At 46.2% G+C, this 12,611-nt stretch overlaps 1 protein-coding gene across 1 annotated transcript in view; it reads right to left on the bottom strand.

Annotated features, from left to right (window-relative positions):
- The window catches only part of OTUD7A (OTU deubiquitinase 7A), a 373,519-nt gene that overhangs the window by 195,118 nt on the left and 165,790 nt on the right, over positions 1–12,611 (bottom strand). The window contains exon 2 of the mRNA XM_048221216.2: positions 4,065–4,192. The gene's annotated coding sequence lies outside the window, so the exon portion shown is untranslated. The remainder of the gene's footprint in view (positions 1–4,064; positions 4,193–12,611) is intronic.

Raw genomic sequence — 12,611 nt, 5'->3', positions numbered from 1 at the left:
CCCACACGGGCCTTATGAGCTTTGGCATTTGCTCTATGCAGCTCCCTTCTGCCACGACGACTGTGAGTGTGGACCCTGAGGGTCAGGAATGGGTCTTCTCTGTGGAATCCCAGAGTGCTGAGTGCTGCTAGATGAACCAACAGAAGAATGAGGGTAGAAGAGGGAGGTGCCCTTCAACACTCAGTCCCTGCACCAAGGGAAACACCATCCCAAATCTGCCCCGGGAGGCCTACCCCACAGGGACTGCTGCCCCCATTGGGCAGATGGGAAACTATGGCCACCGAGCTAGAAAGCAGGGAGTGAGCACCGGATCCCAGACCCCGGAACCAGAGAGACCACGGGGTAAGGCTTCACATAGATGGATGGACAAACCTGTCTCACCCAGCACACCCACACTTTTGCTCCACATTTGACACTGATCAACAGAACCTGGTTTCCCAGGCAGATATCAAGCCCTGAGTTCTGTTGTCCTTTTCATGGCCTGGGTGTGCCACCTAGCCCCAGGGCTGCTCCAGGACCCACATTCCATCCTTCCTGGGGAGGTTACAGCTCACTGTGTGTGGGCATGACATGGAAAGACATAGTGCCACGATCACACCTGCCACAGAAAAACATGAGCTCCTGGAACCCAGGTAGGACTTGGTGTGGCCCTCAGGGCAATAGCTGCAGGAGCCCCCAGGAACAAGTAAGTAGAGTGAACATGAAGACAGAGACTCATGGACCGACCCAGGGCCAGCAAGGAGGTCCTCCCCCCAGTAAGGCCCAGGACCTGAAGCCTTGGGAGGGGTTCTCTACAGGGGGCTTTTCCCCTTGGCTTCAAGATGTTTCCATGTCAGTCTCAAGCACACAGGTTAGGAGTATGCTACTCATTTAAGACCAGATCACTCAGGTTTCCAAGTGGACAGAATTTCACAGAATTCACTTGAAAAACAGAAAAAAAGGCAGCCCTGATATTTCCACCCACATATTTGAAAGACACCCAAGTGATTTCCTCTGTGATTATGCAGAACTGCAGATTTGATTTTTAACTGTGCTTCTCTCAACCTGTAGGCTATTATGTTGTGCCTGCACCACTGTCCCTTCCCTGAGGAGCTCATCAAGGGGACACAGAGATAGGCATGCAAATGGCTAAAGGGAGGAAAACAGAAGGAGAGGTGGTGAGCCTTCTGGGGGACTTGGGTTGCTGCCCGGGCAGAGGTGTTACCTCGGGTCTGCAGGGCCCATTCTCTGCCCCAGCTAACCTCAGGCTGGCTGAGTTGGCATCACCCAGCAAGCAGGAAAATGGGTGACACCACAGGGCATCCCTCAAGTTCGGCATTGCAAGCCATAAGCCAGGAAACACGCTGGATGCAGCATGCATGCTGCCAGCAGCCCTTCTTTATGAAAACCAGCCCTCATTTGCTTTCCAAAGTGGTGGGGAGAAATCTAGGCAAGTAGCATTTTCAGAGGAAGCATTTCTCAGATACTCTAGCTAAAAATGTTCTCCAAGGGCAATCTCTTCTTCTTCTTCTTCTTCTTTTTTTTTTTTTTTTGAGACTCAGCCTAATTCATGCCCATGCGAAGCTCAAAAACTAACTTGTATATTCACAAGCTATTTTCTTGGAATTTTCAAAAGATTCTCAAAGATTCCAAGGCAATGGAACTCAAATAAAGCCACAATGACCTGATGTAAACAGAAGGAAACCTAATCATCTTCAAACAATCAGTTGCTAGTGACTGAAAGGCAAAACTGTCAGCAGACTAGGGAGATCTAGGCCTAGCAAGGAGAAGGAGCAAAGCAAGGAAGAGTGTTAGAAATAACCAGAATGGCGGAGTGGACGCCGTTAGGATGCTGTTCACTGACGCATGCTTCCTGCTGTGACGATGTTGCTTCTCAATGCAACCTTCTAGCTTTAGGTACTTAAAAATATGACCACTCACATCCTGGGGAACCTCTGCCCCGTCGTTCAGGTTTATCAGCATTTTTTTGCCAAAGGTCTTATTCGGCTTTCAGGGATTACAGAAGATCTCAGGAGTGAAGCAGCATCCGGAGGGACTCAGCCTGTCCTCCTGTCGCTGATAATAATTAATAGCTAATACTTAGTGAGGCCGACCGTGGGCTCCATTCCTACCAGACAACAGAGCAGTGGTTACTCGTTGTCTCCTAATTTTAATCATAAGGACACTGAGGGTTTATGAGATGAAATATTTGCTCAAGGTCACCCAGTGAGTGTGTTAGAGACGGAATGCATACTAGACACGCATCCAGACGGTCTAATTTCAGAGTCCTTCTCTTGACTGCTTCGATATACTCCCTTGTGTGGCAGCTCACAACCATGGAAAAATGAAAAAATAATGAAACCATTCGATAAGGAAGGAAGACCGTGGTGCTGATGAACTGATTAGTTAAAAATCATAATACAACCTTGGTGGATGCTAAAATGGGTGAAAATGAGCTAAACAAGAGAATATTCTGATGATCTCAAAGTTCACCCCACTGATTACCTATTAATTACAAGGAATAATATGGTTTCACTTATATGTGAAACATAAGGAATAGCAGGGAGGACATTAGGAGAAGGAAGGGAAAAATGAAGGGGGGGAAATCAGAGGGGGAGATGAACCATGAGAGACTATGGACTCCAGGAAGCAAACTGAAGGTTTCAGAGGGAAGAGGGATGGGGGAATGGGCTAGCCTGGTGATGGGTAGTAAGGAGGGCACGTATTGCATGGAGCACTGGGTGTTATACGCAAATAATAAATCATGGAACACTACATCCAAAACTAAGGATGTACTATATGGTGACTAACATAACATAACATAATAATAATAATAATAATAATAATAATAATAGAAGATTCAAACAACATTATCAATAAAGTAAAATAAAATAAAATAAAACAACAGTAACTTCATAAAGGAGAGCTCTGGCAGAAACCACCTGAGCCAGGTGAACAAAGCTTGTCCTCACCAACACCAGGTCACACTGACATGCTGAACGCACGGATGTGGTGTAAACACACAAGACGTGTGCCTGAACCTAAGCATGAAGACACAGCCAGACAAATCCAGACTGTGAGACTCTCCTGCAAACAAATGGCTTAGGTTCTTCAAAAATGTCAAAATCACAAAAGATAAAAGCAACAGGTGTATTCTGCTTCAGATTTAAAAAGACTTAACCAATTCAGGGCAGGATACTTAGCTGAACGCTAGTTAGGGGAAAACAGCTATGAAGGATATTTTGGGGACAACCAGAGGTATTTGAATAGGAAGTATAGGTTGGATAAGATTACTTTATCAATATTAAATTCTCCAGTGGTAATGGTGCTACCTTCTTGAAGAAGAAAGCCTATGGATGTAGGAGATATTTCCCAAAGTATGTCATGATGTCTGTAACTTACTTTCAAATGCTTCAGAGAGAAACACTAAACACACACACATAACACACACGAGTACATAGTCCATGTGTGTATATGTGTGTGTGTTTGTCGTTGTGGGTAAACAACTGGTAAATCTGAGTGAAGACTATATGAGTGTTCACTTTCCATTTTTTAACAGATGTGAAATTTATCAAAATGAAAAGCAGACATAAAATAAATGTTTGTTCCAAGAGTCATAAGGCAAAAGAATTGTTATGCTATTAATCAACTAGATAAAAACTGCATTTGGGGACAAGAACTAAGAGGAAACATTACAAAGGAAAATCTGTGAAGGTGATAAGACTACTTTTGCTTAGATTACTCTTAAAATACTTTACAGATCAATCACGATAGCGACAGAGGGCAACAGAGTTACCCTGTAAATTCTGTACTAGTATAAATCAAATCACTTCTGTTGTTCACTACAGCACTTTTTTTCCTGAGAATAATGTTTATCATTCTAAATGCAAATTCAAATGCAATACAAAACTCATTTCATAATTCTTTCTCAATGGATTTCAGGGAATAAATAATACTATCCCTGGCTTTAGATCTGATTTCCAGGCAATGTGCTCCAAGGACCAGTACAAGGTCTGTTGCTAGAGGTGTTGACTGCACGTACCACTCCGCACAGTCGCTAGGGGCCCCATGAACATGGGACTTACTTTTCAGACACCGTGATTCTCTGGAGGTGTGTGGCAGTCAGGCATCTAGGGCAAAGCCGCACCGTCCCTGCTGGAGATGGCCCATTGTTGCCCCAGTAGAAGGTGTGAGACTGCAGCCCCTGGGAACTCTGGAAAAAGGACAACAAATATAAAAAAATAATGTTCATATTTCACTAAAAGTGAGAATTTAGAATTTAAGTTTTAAGAATGTATTTTTTATATTTTAAAAGTTAAATGTAAATATTTCAAATTTAAAAGTCACTTTAAATATTCAATATGAACTTGAAATGGTCTTGATAGTGAACCCCACATGCCTGAATCTCCCTTCTTAACACACCATCCCACTTTTTAATTTTGAAATAAATGCAGGCCTCTGGAGGTAGGTCAGGATAAATGGGAAAAGTCTCCCCGGTGGGTGAGAAGTAACTGTGGGTTAGAACACATGAGACACTCATGTGCTATGCTGATGTTCCAGAAGGGTGTGCAGTACTTCCCAGAGGGACTCACAAACCAAAGCCTGGCTCCTGACATTCCATGAGACTCAGGTGGTGTGGTCCATGAGGAATCTTGAAGTTAGGAAGCTGTTCATAATCACGGCCTGGACCATGGGGGATCTAGGCAGTCATGACGATGACCACATCTTGGTCCTGGCAGGGTGCACTGTGCTCCATACAGAGGGCAGGGTGTCATGAACAGCACTGTGAATGGATAGGGCCCTGTGGACCACACCACAGTCCAGGTGGGTACACCTCACTCTGCAGCATCTTGACTCCTGAGATCCACTCACTTATATGCAATGTGGAGTTTTCTTGTAGGCATCGGAACCCTAAGATGCTCTTAAGCTAGGAGGCCTATGACTTCCCAGGTGAGGGGAGGGAACTGGGTCACATCTGTGCACTCTACACAGACTATACCACATAGGGTACAGAGACCCTGCTTTCCTACAGGATCTGGGTGAAGTCTGAGGATCCTGCCTGTGTCTGTGGAATGTCTATGGTGTGCCCTGAGAGATGGTATGTCCTGTACCCATAGTTCCTAAGTATCTGGGGGCTCCAGACCCCTGGCTGACTTCCCCTTTATTAGCTCCCACCCAGATGGAGAAATCACACGTCTTCATTTTTGAAGTCTTCAACATTTCAAAGAGGATGCGATCACTCTCTCTTTTTGGTGGTTTCTACCTTTTACTAAATATATTTTGGTTTTGTGTATACCTTCCCCCCTTGAATTCCACTCTGCTACTTGTCTTGTTGCTCCTCATTCTTCTTGTACCATTGCTTGTAATAGTTTTGCCTATGCCGTTTTTTTTTTTACCTCTTTAGGCCATTTTTTTTTCAGCTGTGTCTTATCTGATATCTTATAAACAAATAAAATTTAATCCTTTACTCAATTTCAGTCCTTCACTCCAATATCTGCCCTTTAATTGGGGAGTTTAACCTGTTCCATTTTTATTTTTTGAGTAGTGTTAAGAGTAGGGTAGGGAGATGACTGGTGTATTTGGATCTTTCCCCATCATCTGTTTTAGAACTTTTCAAATTTTATGGTGTTATTTTCTTTACTGTCTTCAGCTGACTTGATTGGTCCTATTTTTCCTGTAATATATTTTTTAGAAGTTATATATCTTACCTTTCCTTCTAGTGTTTCTCTTAAATTTGTTACACACATAGGTGTATCAATTTTTTTTTTTTTTATCTTGAGAATTGATGAACAGACACAACCTCTAATTTCCAAACAGGATAAGACCATTTGTTCAATGTAATTCCCTTCCCTTCCTTTGCTACCTGTTATATTTGGTTAAAATCACCTAAAAGACTCTGAATTGCTTTTAATTTTCATGCTTCTAGTTTCTTAGAGATTTCTTAACAATCGTCTTACGCTTCACCGCTACATTGTTAATAATTACAACATGTGATTGTGTTTCACTGTTAATTAATCACAGATAATTTACATATCTTTTGTTTATCTTTTATTTAATTAATTTTTTATTTTACTACAGGGAGTTTTTGAGTAGCTCTTTCAAAATGGTTTCGTGGATAATACGTTTTCTGAATTCTTAAATGGAAATGGGAAGAGATTAAATGCAAAAGAATGGAATCCATAGTCAAAACAATCTTGATAAAGAAGAGCGAAGTTGGCGGTGAAATAGTTCCTGATTTCAACACTTACTGCAAAGCTACAGGAATTGAAGCAGTGTGGTATGCATGTAAAGACAGCATATGAGGATTCTATCTGGGATAGAATGGAGAGTCCAGAAATAAATCCTCATATCTATGGTCAAATAACTTTCAACAAGAGCACCAAGACTATTCAACGAGGGAAGGACAATCTTTTTCAACAAATAGTGTTGGGAAAACTGGCTATCCACATGAAAAAGAATGAAGTTGGGTCCTTACCTAACACCATATATAAAAATTAACTTGAAATGGACCAAAGGCCTACAAGTGAGGGCTGAAACTATAAAACTCTTAAAAGAAAATTAGGATAATGTTGGATTTGGCAATGATTTCTTGGGGATCAAAGCTCAAGCAACAAAATAATTGGATTTCATCAAAGTTAAAAACTCCTGTGCATCAAAAGACACCATTCACAGAAAAAGGCAACCCACAGAATGGGAGGAAATATTTACAAATCATATATCTGATAAGGGATTAATATCCAGAATATATAAAGAGCTCCTACAATTCAACATAATACCCAAACAGCCCAATTCGAAAATGGGCAAAGGACCTGAAGAGCCATTTCTCAAAAGAAGACATACAAACGGTTAATATGCACATGGAAAGATGTTCTACATCACTAACCATTGCAGAAATGCAAATCAAAACCATAATGAGATACCCTTCACACACACTAGAATGGCTATTATTAAAAAAAAATTAAATCACACGTGTTGGTGGGGATATACAAGAATTAGAACCCTATGCATTGCTGGTGGGAATGTAAAATGGCTTCTAAGGAAAACAACATAGCGGTTCCTCAAAAAATTAAACATAGAATTACCACACGATCCAGCAATTCCATTACTGGGTATATACCCACAAGAACTGAAAGCAGGGACTCGAACAGAGATTTGCAGAATTATTCACAATCACCAAGTATGCTGGGATAGGCAGATGATGGGTGGTTTTATTTCTTGGTCTTCCTGAGAGCTTTAAGAGAAATTTTCTCTTAAAATGAGTTTTAATTCACATACTGATCATCAAGTAGTCTGTCACTCAAGAAGTCACAAAAAAAGCACAGGGGCCTCAGGCCTGCTGGTATGCAGTCTTGTTTCCGGTCCTCTAACGGAATCAAAACTTGCAGCACGTCCTGGCTAAACTTTCAGGAAATTTACACTCAGGAAAAGTCTGTGACAACTTCTGTAAATAAAGGGGAGATTTTCTTTTTGTACCATAAGATACTGTAAGTGCAAAATCTGTCCATAATAAAAGATGTAAAGGTCTGGTAGGCCGAAGTGCTTTTCAAAATGCAAGTTCCTCTAGAGGGAAATGCAAGAAAATTTCTAGTGACTGAAAAACAATACAGATCAGAAACACAATGAAGAGAGGGGAAAAGCTATCAGCCAAAACAAAGGGTGGAACCAATGCTTTGTGGGAACTACTGCCCTAGGAGAACAATAATTTCTAAAATAAAATAGCCACTGTAGTCCTGTATCTTGGGTTCCAAAAGCTGGAATGTGGCTAGATTGCAGACATCATCATGATAAAGCTGGCAGTGCCTTTCACCATGCACCCTGACTGTGGACAGAGGGCCTGGGAGTGTGCGTGGAAACTGAGGACACGCCACATGTTTGGAAGCTTCTAGGTGGGAGCCTAGAATAACTCCCACATTAAAGCATAAAGACACTGCTCCTGCTGCATTCTCCTCCTTTGTCCCGTCTCTACTCTGTTGCAGAGTCCACTGGAAAAGCGTCTGGGATGACCTGGGATTGGTACCAGCCAAGTCCCCTGCTGGCGTGCAGTCCTGGGAAGCCATTTCAACCCTGCTTCATCCGTTACCACGGGGCTCCGATGGTTGCAAAGCTCCTGGTGAAGACTACCGGGACAGGCCTCTGAAAATGCTCTAGGGACCTGAAGGGCTCACAACTATAAGGGATGTTATTCTAAGGAAAAAAATGCAGGCACATAGGGGGCTAAAGATGAAAGAAAGCCCACTGTGCCCCAGGTTTGGCTGCTAAGAAACAGCAGGCATGAAGTGGGTAGCAATCGTCCAGCAGGGTAGCCAAGGCTGGCAGCGGGCCAGTGGCTGCCTGATAGACTCCAAGGTGGACCCAGGGAGGCGTGTGAATGGCTCACCATGCGCAGGCGCTCTCTCTGCACTACCCAGACCCCGGGCTTTCCGCTCCTTCTCTCGCCTCCAACGCCCACCTAGATTTTGTTGTATTTTTGTCATCTGGTTCCCTCCCCCCTTCTTATCTGAATGCCCCCGACCCTTCACAAGCCAGGGTCCTTCCGAGCCCCATTTCCTTAAAGAAATCTCTGCTGACCATTCACCCAGCAAACCTCTGATGAGCACCCACTTTACCAGGAGTTGCAGGCAGTGGGGCAGAAGTAAAGCGGACCGGTCTTTGCCTCGTGTACACTGTGGCCTGAAACAGGAGACAAGCAGGAAAACCAATACCTGCCAATCATCGTGACCCTGAGTCCAGGAGAAGCCATGATGCTTTGTGCCAACTGCCTCAGGGGCTGGGAGACTTTTCAGAGAGAAAGAGACACTTAGCCTGGAACATAAATCCTACAGAATTCCCAGAAGAAGTGGGGGAGGGAAATCAGGCTGGTTGAGGGTTTCTTCCGTGCCACCCCCTGGACGAGCGGTTGTAAGTCCTCTCAGGTATTGTCACAAACACAGCTGAGGAAAGGGGCTCTGGGGGACACACAGACCTGTCCTCCCACTGCTCCCAGGAGGACCTCACAGGCCACTCTCTCACCCTGTGGCCTTGCCTGGCTCTGCTCGCTCATGGGCCCACAACCCATCCTTTACCTGCACACACTCTGTCCGCTATGCCACCCAGGTGTGGGAGCCATGTGCCCACCAGGAGAGCCCACTGGACAGCTCCAGAAGAGGAAGTCTCAAAGAAGAGCTAGCCAGGGTGGCTCAGAAGGGTGGGTCCAAGCCTCCTGCTGCTGACCCGAGGAGTACCTGCCACCCAGGTGAAGAACAGGACCCAAGGAGGTGATGGGTGATCGAGGGGGCAGCAGCCTCTGTTGCCTGGAAGGGGTGGGTGTCTGGCGTCTGGGCCAACTTGGAGGGCTTGGAGCCAGGTGGCAGTAGCTCTTGAGAGCAACCGTAGCAAGGATGGGAAAAGAGGAGGGAAGGAGGAATGGAAGTCTTGCGGATCTGTGAGAGGGTCTCTAGCATGGGTCATGGGGCCAGGCATCCACTTACTTCTTCTCCGGGAAATTGTCATTTCTAAGATTGTGCTTACATTTCCCAAGAGGAAGAAGGTGCCACTGCCCTCCCAGGCTTCCTGACCCCACAGCTGGCCCCACTTCTCAGCTCTAAGATGGACGGTCCCTTTTCTTTTAGCTTCTTCTTGCTTTGAATTTGACCTTCACATGGACCCAGAGGCCCAGTGGTAGGTCAAGATGACACCAGGATTTCAGAGTGGACTCCTCCCTCCCCTTTGCCCTGACTGCTTCCCATGGAAGCTCCTTTTTGCCCCTGACCATCATTTGTAAAGGACATTCCCCAACCTTTACTGTCAACCACTCATCTTTATTTTCTGTGGATAATCTGCAATTACCCTGTTTATCTATTTACTCATATGTGATTCAGTGAGTATCACTAGACTGGATGTCCCATGCAGGCTGCGACCAGAATCTTCCAGAAGCCTGGCGCATAGAGGGGCCAACCATGGGGCAATGCACAGAGGCTGAGGGGCCTGCTCTGTGGCCAGAGCTCCTTCTAATACACCTGACTGCTCTTCCGGTGGGTTCCATCAGGGCAGAGGACATCATGACAACCCACAGGCACTCTTCTCTGTAGAATCTGAAATAAATTCCCTCAGTGCTTTAGAACCACTGCTACCCCCTCTTCCTGTCCCCGCAGGCTCACGAAGCCAGCACGGATCAAGCTGCCCTCCACAACTTCCCATTCCTGTAACACTCTAAGGCATCGTCTGTGGGTACATTCCAATCTCACATTTCACTATTTATTACCTTGAAATGTCCTCTACTTTCATCACGGGCGGGAGTCACTTTTCTAACTCCATCAGCCAGCAGGACCAGAGTTTCATCCTTACACAAAAACCTCCAGGTTACAGAAGATGTTCCGGAAACAGTAATGAAGAAAGTCCCTGGCTTCTCATGAGAGCAGTCAGCATCCTTTACAAGGGTCTCACTCCAGGAGAGGCCACTCTTCTCCCACCAAACTAGCTGTCAAAGCTATGGACGTTGGTGCTGCTGCCAGGAAAACATACCTGCTGGCCATTCCCCAGCTCTGCCTCCCTGAGTCAGTGCACTGCCCCACCTTATGACTCCCGGAACAGGTGAGTCAGCCTGCCCAGGACAGCACAGCAAAGTGCCCAGCTGTGACTCCTGGCCACTCTGTTCCTGCCCTTCCAGGTTTGCCATCCTTGCAGCAGTTTTTTTAATTTTATTTTTGGAGGTGGCAATCTACAAATGCTTTATTAGCAGAAGGAAACAAACTTGCAGCATGGGAGAGAGGGGGAGATCCTCCTTCCCCCTCAAGGGCATCATTAGACTTTTAAAGGAAGGCAGGTTAAAACTGGATGAGAGTAGACCCCAGGGCCTCAAGCAGGTTGGAATCCAACAGACGTGATCTGTGTCTAGGCAGTTTCAACCAGCCAGACCTTTAACCCCTCTTACTCATCTAGAGCTGCGTGGAATTCAGCAGGTGCAAAGCCATGGGATACGCAATGCTGCTCCTCCTTGGGAAACTGGACACTGTAGCCCTTTGAGACCAATTCCTGGACAGTGGCAAATGTCACATCGGCTGGTCTCTGGGTCCTAGCTGTTGTCCCTTGTCACCTAGAAGTGAGTCCTTCAGCCCCTAATTGCTTCCCTTGCCTGGGCCCAGGAGTGGGACAGGACCTACAAAGGAAAAAATGTCTGAAGTTTCCACCCTGCCTCCTTTAACATAAGATTCCTTTTGTTCCACAGAACTCCAGAGAGCTCAACAGGAGCCAAGCACGGGGGTGTTGGGGGGGCACACAGGGTCCCTGGCTTCCCGCTGGGGGGGAAGAGACCAAGGGGATGCTGAACAGGGAACAGATGGCGCAGCTCTTAAGTTGGGATGTGGGAGAGCCTGGGGTGGGCGTTGAGCCACACACTGTCGGTTCCAACCCCCACACGCTGCTCATCAGTTCTGTGGCCTCAGGAGAGTTTCTTGACTCCTGTGTGCCTCACTTGAAATGGGGATAATAATAGGACCTACCTCATGAGAAGGTTCCCAGTATGAAGTGGCTTAAAACTGAATACGCACCTTTGTTTTCATGCACAGCTCCCCTCTTAGCTGTATGGGACATGGTCACCTGGCCTTTGGGTCCCTCCTGCCACCTCCCCTGTGATGCCCAGCCCACTTTCTGAGCAGTTCTTCTCCACCAGCTGGGAGATTTACACCAGCTCCTGTCATCCCGAGCCCTTCAGGCCCTACTTGCCTCCCTACTGCCTGGGCCTGGGAGCAGGACTGGATGTTTGGGCCAGCCAGCTTTCCCATCTCCCTCTCCCCCTCCAACCTTCTCTCTGGATAGAGGGTGAGTGAGCAATGCATTAACTAGGCACTATGCAAATTAAAGCTGAGACCCCTCATTTCCAGCCTGCAAGGACTTCTCTTCAGGGAGTTCAAAATCACTTCCTTTCCTCAGTGGAAGGCGCTGTACCTAATGGTGTTAATGACCTTCCGCCTTGGACCGTGGGGTATGCGCCGAATGCGCTGAGGAAAATGCAATGTTCGTAGCACGTCGCAACCTTACTGCATGGGCTGAGCTCTGGCTATATTAGTATTCTCCACCTATAGGTTTAAAGGTAAATTAAGGGGCATCTGGGTGGCTCAGTCAATTAAGTATCTGCCTTCAGCTCAGATCATGATCCCAGCATCCTGGGATCAAGCCCCCGCATCAGGCTCCCTGCTCAGTGGGGAGTCTGCTTCTCCCTCTCCCCTTGCTGCTCCCCTGCTTGTGTTTTCTCTCTCTCAAATAAATAAACACAAATATTTTTTTTTTTTAAAAAAGGTCAGTTAGACTCCAAGTGGCACTAAGTGAGCAGTGGGCTAGGCCACGTCAGGGCCAGGTGAGCCTGGGAGTTGGAGGCAGAGAGTCCAGGCATGAATGGGCAGGGTTGCCTTCTCCTCTTCTGGGGCTGAGAAAGTCCACTCATAAGCAGGATGCTGGCCTGCAGGGGGCAAGAGGAACAATATGGCATTGTCCTCCAACCAAGTCAGAGCCCAGCACTTAGGTAGGTGGACCTGGGGAGCTCAGGTGACTGAGGTGCCAGGCAGGCTGGGACTGTGATTTGGGGACAGGATGGCCAGCAGCACAGCAGTCTGGAAGCAGACCTGACTTGACGCAACACCCATCTCGAGGCTGTTCTG

Source organism: Ursus arctos, unplaced genomic scaffold (genome assembly GCF_023065955.2).
Source record: "Ursus arctos isolate Adak ecotype North America unplaced genomic scaffold, UrsArc2.0 scaffold_28, whole genome shotgun sequence".
Classification (NCBI taxonomy): domain Eukaryota; kingdom Metazoa; phylum Chordata; class Mammalia; order Carnivora; family Ursidae; genus Ursus; species Ursus arctos.
Note: the sequence above shows the minus strand (reverse complement) of the source record. Positions and strands in the feature narration are given on the sequence as shown.